Genomic DNA, 11,083 nt, shown 5'->3' with positions numbered 1-11,083 from the left:
CAGATCAACTGAAGGTAGCTTGAGGGCACAGTGGAGAAAGAATGAGGCTTGGAGTCAGAAAAACCTGCGTTCAAATGCAACCTCAGAAACTTACTAGCTGTGTGACCCTAGGTAAATTGCTGAATCCCAGTTTCCTCAATTGTAAAATGAGAATAAAATGAGAAATAACTCAATTGTAAAAATGAGCACCTATCTGTCTGGGTTATTGTGAGGATTAAATTAGATGATTATTGTAAAAGACTTAGTACAGTCCTTGGAATTTAGCAGATGCTATATAAATGCTTGTTCAATTCCCCTCCTCTTCCTCACTAAATATGATACACTTTGTTTAAGGTAAAGAAAAGTATATGGCATGGTTATGTCTTTTACATATGTATATATATTTATATGTATATATGTGTATATAGCTATAGCTATAGATATTCCCCTATGGTTACTAGAAAGTCCTCACACTTAGTAGACATTTTAAAAAGGTTTTTAAATGAAAAAAAGATATAAAATCTCATACTGAAACATAGAGCAAATTTTCAAATGTCCTTTGAAAATATGTCACTGTCTGTCTGTCTTCTCTGTCTCACTCAATGTTTTCTTTAGGCAATGTGCAAAGAAAGTTGAATTTTGTTGCTATGAATGTATTCTTTTCAGGATTTTTTTTAATTATGTGGAATCTCAGGAGATTTTGAAAATAATAATATATTGGCTTTCAGTAAAATCATATGCCTTTCAAATACTTTTTGTGAATATCATGGTAATACTTATAATCAGTATAGTGCTTTAAAATAAGAATTATTAAATATAGATGTGGAAGGAATAATTGAGATTATCTTGTCCTTTCCTTTTGTTTTACAAAGGAGGAAACAGAAGTCCAAAGACAGGGAAGTGATTTTCTCAAGGCTAAATATCTATTTATACAGTATACTCATATTAAATCTCATTGCATATACATTTATTCATGTTTACGTATACATGTATGTATGTATGTAGGTATATGTGTGCACATGATATGTTTTATTTAACCCACTTTTCATATGAAGAAATTGAATTTAAGAGAGAAAAATTACCTTCCCAAAGTTATATACTTTGTAAGTGGCAAAATCAAAACAGGACCACAGATTTCCTGTCTTCTAGTCTAGTGATTTTTCCACTCTACCATGTGGCCACTCATTTAAAATTCAAGTACCTGGTTAGGGAGGTTATAAATATTAATAAATGAATCAGAAAACATTTTTCAGGACCTATTATGGTAAGATTTCTTGTTTAATCCTCACAACAAACCTGTGAGGTAACTATTATTATTATCCCCATTTTTACATAAGAGGAAACTGAAGCTGAAAGAGGTTATTTACCCATGGTCACACAACTAGGATTGTGTCCGAGGAAGGATTTGAACTCAGGTCTTCAAACACTAAGTCTAGTGTTCTTACTGACTTTAGTACCAAACTCCTTAGTACCCTGGTAGGCTCTGAGGAATCTAAGACAAAACCGCCTTTTAGAAGTTTATGAAGGATAATAATATGTACATAAGTAAATAAAGTATCCATGAAAACATATGTGTGTACATACATAAGTTAAAAGAAAACAAAACACCATACACTTGGAGAGGAACAGGGAATCAACACTAGTTAGCAAGTAAAGAGATGAAGAAGGGCTTCATGGAGGAAGGGCCTTGAGTTGAATTTTGAAGGAAACTAGGGATTCTAAAAAGCAAAAGAGAGCAATTTTTTTCAGTTGAGATGGGAGAAGGGATGTGTGTGTGTGTGTGTGAGAGAGAGAGAGAGAGAGAGAGAGAGAAGAGAGAGAGAGAGAGAGAGAGAGAGAGAGAGAGAGAGAGAGAGAGGAGAGAGAGAGAGAGAGAGAGAGAGAGAGAGAGAGAGAGGGAGAGGGAGAGGGAGGCAGAGAGAGGCAGAGAGAGAGAGAGAGAGAGAGAGAGAGAGAGAGAGAGAGAGAGAGAGAGAGAGAGAGAGAGAGAGAGAGAGGAACAGCAAGAAGGCCAATTTGACTGGAATGTAGAGAAGGAAAGAAAGAAGGAAGGAAGGAAGGTTTTATTAAGTGCTTATACTGTAGGCAGACACTGGGCTAGACATTTTACAAATATCTTATTTGATGTTCAGAACAACTTTGCTAAGTAGGTATTATTATTATTGTCTCTATTTTACAGTTAAGGAAACTTAGGTAGAAAGTGGATGGAAAGGCAGGTTGGGGCCAGATTATAAAGGATATTCAATGCTAAACACAGGAATTTTCATTTCATTCTAAAGGCATTATGGAACACTCGAAATGTTTGGATCAAGGTGGTAAAAGTGCCAGATGAGAGGTGTATATAAGAGCTATTACTAATGTAGGATAGATGAGATCAGGCAACGAATGGATATGGGAGGGGGCTGGGAGGTGGGGTGGTATGAGAACAGGGGAAAAATCAAGGATGACATGAAGTTTGTGAGCTTGGGTGACTGGAATCTGGTCATCCCCTTGACAATAATATGGAAGTTAGGAAGAAGGCAGGATGGGGGGGTAGATTAATGAACTCTGTTTGGATATGTGAGTTTCAGATGTCTGCAGGACATCCAATTCAGGATGTCTAATGTAAGAGTGGAGGTCAGGGCTAGATGAATAGATATAAGCATTAACTACATAGCGATGATAATTAAATCATAGAGAATTGATGAGTTCACCAAAAGAAATAATATAGAAGAAAATGAGAGGGCCAAGGACAAAGCCTTTGAGGATACCTATTTTTGATTAGCACAACCTGGATATAGACAAGTCTGTGGCTGTCCTTCATTATAATAGGTGTTGCTAGTCTATCTTACTGCTGTTTATGTTGAATTATTGAAGGCAAGTGTAATATCCACAGTGCCCTGTTGTGTTAGAGGTAACTAGTTCTAGTTATTGTGAGGTTGATGAGTTTGTGGGGGGAGGGAAAGTTTCCCAGTTCTGAAATCTCTTTCAATATTAAATTTATAATAACCATGATCTTGTGATCCTAAATGAAATTATCTATTGTCATTACTTCATCTCATTCCCATCCTCTCCCTTTTATTACATAATTGGACATAACCTCAAGTGTTCATTATTGTATTATAGACGATCAATTAAAAGCCCAGTATTTTGCTTTGGAGTGGCCCACCTTAATTGACATTCTTAGCCAGAATTCCATTCTTCAGAGCTGTCTTATCACCCCTCTTCCTCTGTGCTTTCCTCTTCCCATTCCTTCTTCCCTCTCTCTTCTCGTATCGAAGCTTTTCTATCTTATGTCTTTGGTCACCTCCTAGAACCAATATGATAAGATCTGGCCAGGTAAAGGATTAGCTTTTTAACAGTGACTTTGAATGTCTTGAAGCAAATGTCAAAGCAATGGTGCAGGGACCAAAACATTTTTGTTGGTGGCAGTGGTGGCTCAAGACAGAGCAGAAAAAGAGGACACTCAAAGCATACTCTGTGAATGACCACTTTCTGTTATAAGCAGAGGGCCTATCCTAACTAAGTTTTCATAGCTCAGACCTTCAGATCTCTCCAGAGGTAGCTATGCTTCTAATTAATATTGCACTCAGTGAGATTGCTTCAATAGATCACTCAAAGATTGTGACAGAGGGAATTCAACTGGGATATTCTGAGTTTTTGGCTGACTCTCTGTCCTTGATTCCTTCTGTTCCTCTTTTTGCCAAGTGCTGTGAGACATATGGTGTGCCCTAGCATGTGAGAGTCCCTTATGGCCACAGGGACTCAGCACCATGGCTTTGGATCCTTTTCCTTCTAACAGGCTGGATTTATTTATTTACTTAATTCTTCCACAGTCCTGTGGGATTATCCATAGCTTACCCATCACCTATGAATTCCTAAATTAACTGGGGGTAGGACTGACACTATTTTCAGAGTCTCATATCTTCATTTCTCTCTCTGTCTTTGTCTCTCTCTAACTTCCCTCCATCCTTCTCACTTTTTTCCCATCCCAGAAATCAGTGTACTGTGACCATCTAATAGCTCCATCAAGATTCACAGAGACCAGTCATATCAGCTTTCCTTGGGTAGGGTGGAAGCTCTATGGCTCTGGTGTCACCACAGAACATGTACTTTCTGTAGATGAATTGCCTATACCTTCTATTCTTTTGCATTATTTCATTTACTTCTTTTACCTTACTTCCATCCAAAGTCTGAATCAATAAGTCATGGTATTCTTTAGAACCCCTTCCATTTTCCTTTTATTCCCCCCCATATCCTTTACCCAAGTGACTCAGGTCCTCATGGATTTCCCCTACTCCTGTTCTTCATTTGGTGTGCTTATTCCAGAGGAGGGAAGTTGTGATTTGGTACTTTTCTTCCCTTCTGTCTGGATCAACAAATTCGTCAACGAATATGCATTTATGAAGTGCCCATTTGTCCACTTTATGTCATTCATTGTGCCAGGCTGTGGGGATAAAAGACAAAACTTGAAACTATCTTTGCCCTTGAAAAACTTACATTCTATCAGGATAGACAACATATAAAAACATTAAAAACAAAAAACATAAAAAATGAATATAAGGTAACCATAGGAAGGGAAGGCACTAGAAAGGAAGGGTAGGGTTGTTATAAGAAAAGCTTCAGGCAGAACTTGGTACATAGGCTGAGTCTTGACGAAATACATGGTTACAAGAGACAGAGAAGGGGAGCATTGTAGGAATGCTGAAACATGTGAAAAACAGTATGAAGGCCTGTGTTTTTGACCTTAGAATTTTTTGAGAGAAATATTGTGTACCAAGACGAGAAACGTAAGTTAGGGTCAGGTTGTGAAGAGCTTTAAATGCCTAATGGAGGGTTTTTTATTTGATCTGAAAGAATAAAGTGAAACATTGAAATTTATGAAATAGAGGTGTTACATATTCCTACCTTTAGAAGAATCATTTTGGTACCCTATGTGACAGCTGGTGATGCAGTGGATAGAGCCCTGGGCCTGGAGTCAGAAAGACCTGATTTCAAATCTGGCCCAAGACACTTGCTAGTTGTATGACCTGGGCTAGTCACTTAACCTCTGTTTACTTTGAATTTACTCAATTGTAAAAATGGAATAATAGCTACTACCTCAGGGGTTTTGTGTGGATCAAATAAGATAATATTCATAAAAATCACACAGCATAATGTCTGGAACATAGTTGGTACAATATAAATGCATATCCCTTCCTTTCCCCCATGTGGAAAAGAGAATGGAAGGGGGAGAGTCCTAAGGCAGGGGCATCAAAAAGAAGGCTATTTAAGTATATCAGGAAAGAGATGATGTGGTCTTAAACCAGGGTGGGGGCTCTGTTAGTGAAGGAAAGGGAACATAAATAGCAGATGTTGTGGAGAAAGAAATAATAAGATTTGTCAAGGAACTCGTTATATGTAGTGAGTGAGAATGAGAACTAAGGTTGTAAATATGGGTGATCGGAAGGATAGCGTTTCCCTTGAAAATTATAGAGAAGTTCAGCATAGAAGTAAGTTTTAGGGGAAAGATGTCTTCTATTTTAGACAGATTGAGTTTGTCATGCCTATGGTTTATCCAGTCTTAAATGTTCCTCAGGCAGCTGGCAATACAGCTCAAAATAAAGACTAGCAGAAAGAGGAAAGGAACTGTCATTTATTAGATCTCTACTGTGTACCTTGCACTTTGCTAAATGCTTTAAGAATATTGCATCATTTGACCCTCACAACAACCCTGGAAGGTAAGTGCTATTATCATATACGTTTTGCAGTTGAGTAGCTGAGGCAGAGATTAAGTGATTTGCTCAAGGTCGCATAGTTGGTGATTGTCTAAGGCTAGAAAGAATTCAGGTCTTCCTGATTCCAAGCCCAGTCTGCTAGCCATGGAACTGCCTCATAGCTGTCTCACAGCTAAAGTTTATACGGTTTTTAAAAGTTTACAAAGTTATATACAAATATTGTCTCATTTTATCCTGAAAACAACCCTAGGAAGTGGTTACTCTTATTATCCTCATTTTATAGGGGAGAAAATTGAGGCAGACAGTGGTTAAATGATTTGCCCTAAATGACAGAACTAGTAATTGTTGACATAAATGACAAAATCTGAGGCCATTCTTGAACTCATGCCCTTCTGATTCCAAGTCTAGTGCTATATACACTGAGCCACTTATCTGACTACACTTGGGTGTGTGTGTGTATATATATATATATGTATATATATATATATATATATATATATATATATATATATATATGTATATTTCTGGGCCGTATGCAATTATAAATTTTTTTCCCCTATGATTAATCTCCTCCGAAATATGAATTCCAAACATAGGGCTAATGCCTGATTGTACTGAGGTGTCAGTGTTTGATAATAGCATAAATTTTGGCATAAGAGACACTAGCTGAAATGTGTGTATTGGCATGAGTGTGAGGGGAGCGGTGTATTGTAAAAATGAGAGAGCTTTCTTTCACAAGGATGAAGCATTAGACATGATATGCTTGATACCAAAGGGAAGGATGAGGGAGCATAGATGGATGTTATAAAAGGGCAGACTTAGTCTGGATGCAAAGCACTAAATAAACAAACAAAATGAATAATGAACAAACAAAATGAATGAATGAATGAATGAATGAATGAATAAAGGAGACTAATAGAACTGTATCACCTTCCCTTAAGGTCTTCAATTAAAAGCTGGTTGACTAACTTTTGCACAGATTATAGAGATGGCTCTTTTTCACTTGCTGGCCATCCTGCATGGTCTGAGTTTCCTTTCTTAACCTAAGATTCTCTAAGTATATATCTCTGGAATCACAGCATATGCCATAGCCTTTTCGGATTCTAGTTATCGTAGGAGCATAGGATTTGGAGTGGAAAGAGACTTTAGAGATAAGCAGCTACATAACTGGCCTAAGGTCACGTGGCTCATAAGTGTCAGAGCTAGGAATTGAACCCAGGTCTTCTGAATCCAAATGTAGTACGCTTTTCACTGTATTGTGTTCAGGCTTGAATACCTTAATTTGTACTTATGTGTATTCCTCTGTGAAACTGTTTTATATTAGTTACTTCCATTTATATCCATTCTTCCCCAAATGGACAAGCTATCTCTCAGGGTGTCTTCCCCTTAAGGACTGATATTCTTCAAATGGCAGGTTCAGAATCATGGCTGGTGACTGAATGACGATCTCCTTCCATTAGTAATGTGAGTTCCTGCTTCTTTAAGTCTTAGTCTAAGGAAGATTGTTTTAGTGAAAACAAAGGGAAAGAACCAGAAGGGTATGTAAACAGACAGATTGCTGTAGGTGTGTGCGTGTAGGGGGGTAATTTTATTTTTCATTAGCCTCAGTCATATGAATCAGAGATAATTGTGTTTCTTGACGAGAAGTGTTCATTATATCTTATAATCACTTGTTAAATTACATTTTCATGAATTTTGGCTTATTCAACAGATATGCAACCATATTCTATATTCAGTTAACATACACATACAAATTTATGTTGGAAGCAGTGTGGTGAATAAACTTCCTCAGTAATCTGATTAAGTAGATTGCAGAGTCAGGAGATCATCTGGCCTAGTCTGACCCTCTCATTTTATAAATGAGAAAACTGAAGCCAAGAGAAGTAAAGTCACACAACTGATTGTTGATCAGAGTTCAGTCTCAAACCAACAGTACCTAATGCCTACTGCTTACTACTTACTCACTTACTTTTCTGTGCTTGGTACAGTCTGATTCTCCTTTCTTTGGTTGGGAGAATATTCATGAAGATAAGCAGTGGTAGAGGTAGAAATCCCTTTTGCCTGCCTTAAAACCTAGGAATTCTAGGAATTCAGGTAGAATCTCCAGAACATACTGCTAAGGGTGATGAACTACCAAACCTTTTCGAACAAAGCTCGGGGCAGACATTGCCTATTATATTCTCTGATTTCTTCCTGAGACTGAAATTCTACCATTAGAGATTCATTACTTTGGATTCATGGTATAGTGGTAAGAACACTCTATTTGAAGTCAGCAAATTATGGGTTCAAATCCTGCCTCTGACAATTCCTAGCTATGTAACAATGAGCAAATGTCTAAATTTCAGTTTCTTTTCTTTAAAATGGGCAAATAAAAACCTATAATACCTACTTCAAGGTGGTGTTCTGAGCTAGTATATGTGCATTACTTTGCAATCTTTAAAACACTTAACAAATGTAAGTTATTATTGTAATTGTTATTCATGTTTCATAAAGGTTATTTGGATATTCAGAAGTCTGGTTGATGAAAAAGCATTAGATTTAAGGTTAAAAGGGTTGGGTCTTTGTCCTAGTTCTTCTGCTTAATGGTAACTATTGGCCCTTCAGCAAGGTATTTTTCCTGACTGTACTTAAGTTTTCTCATCTATAAAATAGAGTAAATTAGAATATAAAATTGAATAAAATTATGTTACCTACCTCAAATGGTTATTGGGGGGTTCAAACAAAATAGTATGTGAGATTTTTTTGTAAAAATAAAAATCTACAGTGATTGTTTGTGTGAGCTTACTGTGGGCAAGGTCTGATTTTACCTTTCTTTGTATTTCCCAACACTTAGTACAATGTTCCATGTAATAGTAACTTAAGGAATGCTTGTTGACTTTGCTTCATGTGATTCATTTTTGTTAATAGAATGCAAGTTGATTTCTTTTTATCGCTATTCAGAATACCCTATTAAAAGACAATTTTCCTCAGAAGAGAAAAAGAAGTCATTTTTTTTATCTATCATCTTACCACTAAATATCTTCTAGCTATGATATTATTTGATGCCCTAATTATTGAATTAATTTTACTGATCATTGAGACATGGTCCCACAGGAATGGCAGTAGTTGGGAAGATGAAGACACACAGGAGGCCAAATACTAGTGCTACAACAGTTGGTGAGAGATTACCAAAGTTGTCTTTTAGCTCCACTAAGAAGCTGTAGAATAAATGCATTCATAGCAAATCTGGTCACCATATATTAGGAAGGAAATTGATATCACAGAGGATCCCTAAGAAGGGAGGTGGATGGCTTTAATATCTTGCCAGTTGTAGATCAGTTAAAAAAAAAACCTGGGATACTCCACAGTTGAAGATAAAATGTGAAGGTTGGAAAGAGGTAGAATAGCTGTCTTTATTCAAGTTTTGGAAGTGCTCATCAGGTGTGCCCTAGACAGGATTGTTTTTCATATATGGTTTAGAGTTAATGTCTCCTAAGTTCACTTCTACACTTCAACAACTGCTCTGAGATTATGTGATTATAATTTTACCAGAGGTGGCCTTGTTCAGATTATTCAAATGAATCAGATTTCTGGAATAGCTGTAGCCATGGTTTCCCAAAAAGATATGACTACACCTTTCTGGTTCCTTCATATTTGAGATCCACTGGCTTGATTGGACAGATTCTTCCACATCATAAATGTAAAACATAGTTGTTGTTGTTTTCTAATTAATTAATTTTGTTTTTTGGCTAGGCAATGGGGTTAAGTCACTTGCCCAGGGTCACACAACTAGTAAGTATTATGTGTCCAAGGCCGGATTTGAACTCAGTTCTTCCTGAATCCAGGGCTAGTACTCTATCCACTGCGCCACCTGGCTGCCCTTTAAAACATAGTTTTAAAACATGTAAGTGGTCGTGTGTGTTAGGGTACAAGTGCAGAAGGCTCATTGGGAGGACATCTTTTAAAGTATTTATTAAAAAATATTGTTGTTCAGTCATATCTAAATCTTTGTGATCTGATTTGGGGTTTTCTTGGCAAAGAATTTGCCATTTCCTTCTCCAGCTCATTTTATAGATGAGGAAACTCAGGCAAACAGAATTAAGTGACTTGAGCAGGGTCACACAGCTAGTAAGAGTCTGAGGCCAGATTTGAATTCAGGAAGATGAGTCTTCCTGACTATAGGCCCAGCACTCTATGCACTGTACCACCTAGTTCCCCACTCCCTTAAAAAAAATAAATAAATAAAGGCATAACAATCTAACATAGTATAGTATATAGAGAGCCAGATTCAATTAGACATTTTGAGTAGTGCCTAAGTATTCATTCAATGATAAATCAAGAGAAAGTTATGTTAGAGAAAAGTCTCAAGGCATCTGATGAATGGAGGAGATGGGGGGGAGAATAATGTTCTGACAGTTCTTTGTGAAAGTATCTTTTTTCCTGATTCTGCTAGTAATCAAATCCCTCCCTATTCACTCAAGTGTGGTTTTTAATATTAGTAATAGAACCATTTCCAGGGCTTTTGTTGTTGTTTTCAGAAACTGACAACAATCTCAACCACTGGACAACCAAGTGTATCTGGTGGAGTCTAAACTAATTGAGAGAAACTACTTTATTTAAATAAGGGGGGATTGAAACAGTTTGTCAGCTTTCTCACCCATAAATTATTTATCCTCCAATATTGTGTCCATAAAAATAAAAGGAGTCAATCAGGAGCAGCTATTTTTTTTACAAGTCTTAAATGGAAAATTCCACAAGATTATTCATGTCTGCGTCATAGCCTTCTCATAATGCAATACTAATTAGACAAGCTACAGTGCTCCTGACAGCCTATTTATTGCCTATTTTTTTTCTTCTGCCTCAATAAAACTTTTATTCCAAACAGTCACTATTGAATAATATATCCCTGGAGTGAAATCATTCTCCCTGATTGAAGGATGATTATTTTAATATTGTGGCTGCCAGCAGGCTGGCTCCATAAACCTTGATTTGGCTTTCCAGTAGCCAGCATCATGGATGCATTTTTGATCTACAATCATACCACTTTTTAAATCTATGCATCTCAAGTTTGCTAGTTGGCACTGACCTTGAATTTTAGATGAGAGTTCACTTAAATTTAGCAAATGAAGTATGTCCACATTGTAACCTCAAGTACCTGTGAAGATATTGTGAGGCTGGAATTTTCTAGAACTTAAAATAACAATAAATAATATGTTTCTCTTACTCATCCAAACTGAATTTCCCAATCTGGGAGAAGATCTCCTAATCCTCCTATCTTCAGACCACTTTTATACCAATTAGAAATCAAATGGATAGAATATGCAAATCACATTAAAGGGATTTTCCTTAAAGTACTGCAGTGGAAAGAACATTGGATTTGGAAGAAGAGAACCTGAGTTTAAGTCCAAGTTTTGTTAATTATTTGCTTC

This window comes from Phascolarctos cinereus, unplaced genomic scaffold, assembly GCF_003287225.1.
Source record: "Phascolarctos cinereus isolate Bilbo 61053 unplaced genomic scaffold, phaCin_HiC Scaffold_4;HRSCAF=312, whole genome shotgun sequence".
NCBI lineage: Eukaryota > Metazoa > Chordata > Mammalia > Diprotodontia > Phascolarctidae > Phascolarctos > Phascolarctos cinereus.
The sequence above is the reverse complement of the archived record's forward strand: the minus strand, read 5'-3'. Positions refer to the sequence as shown.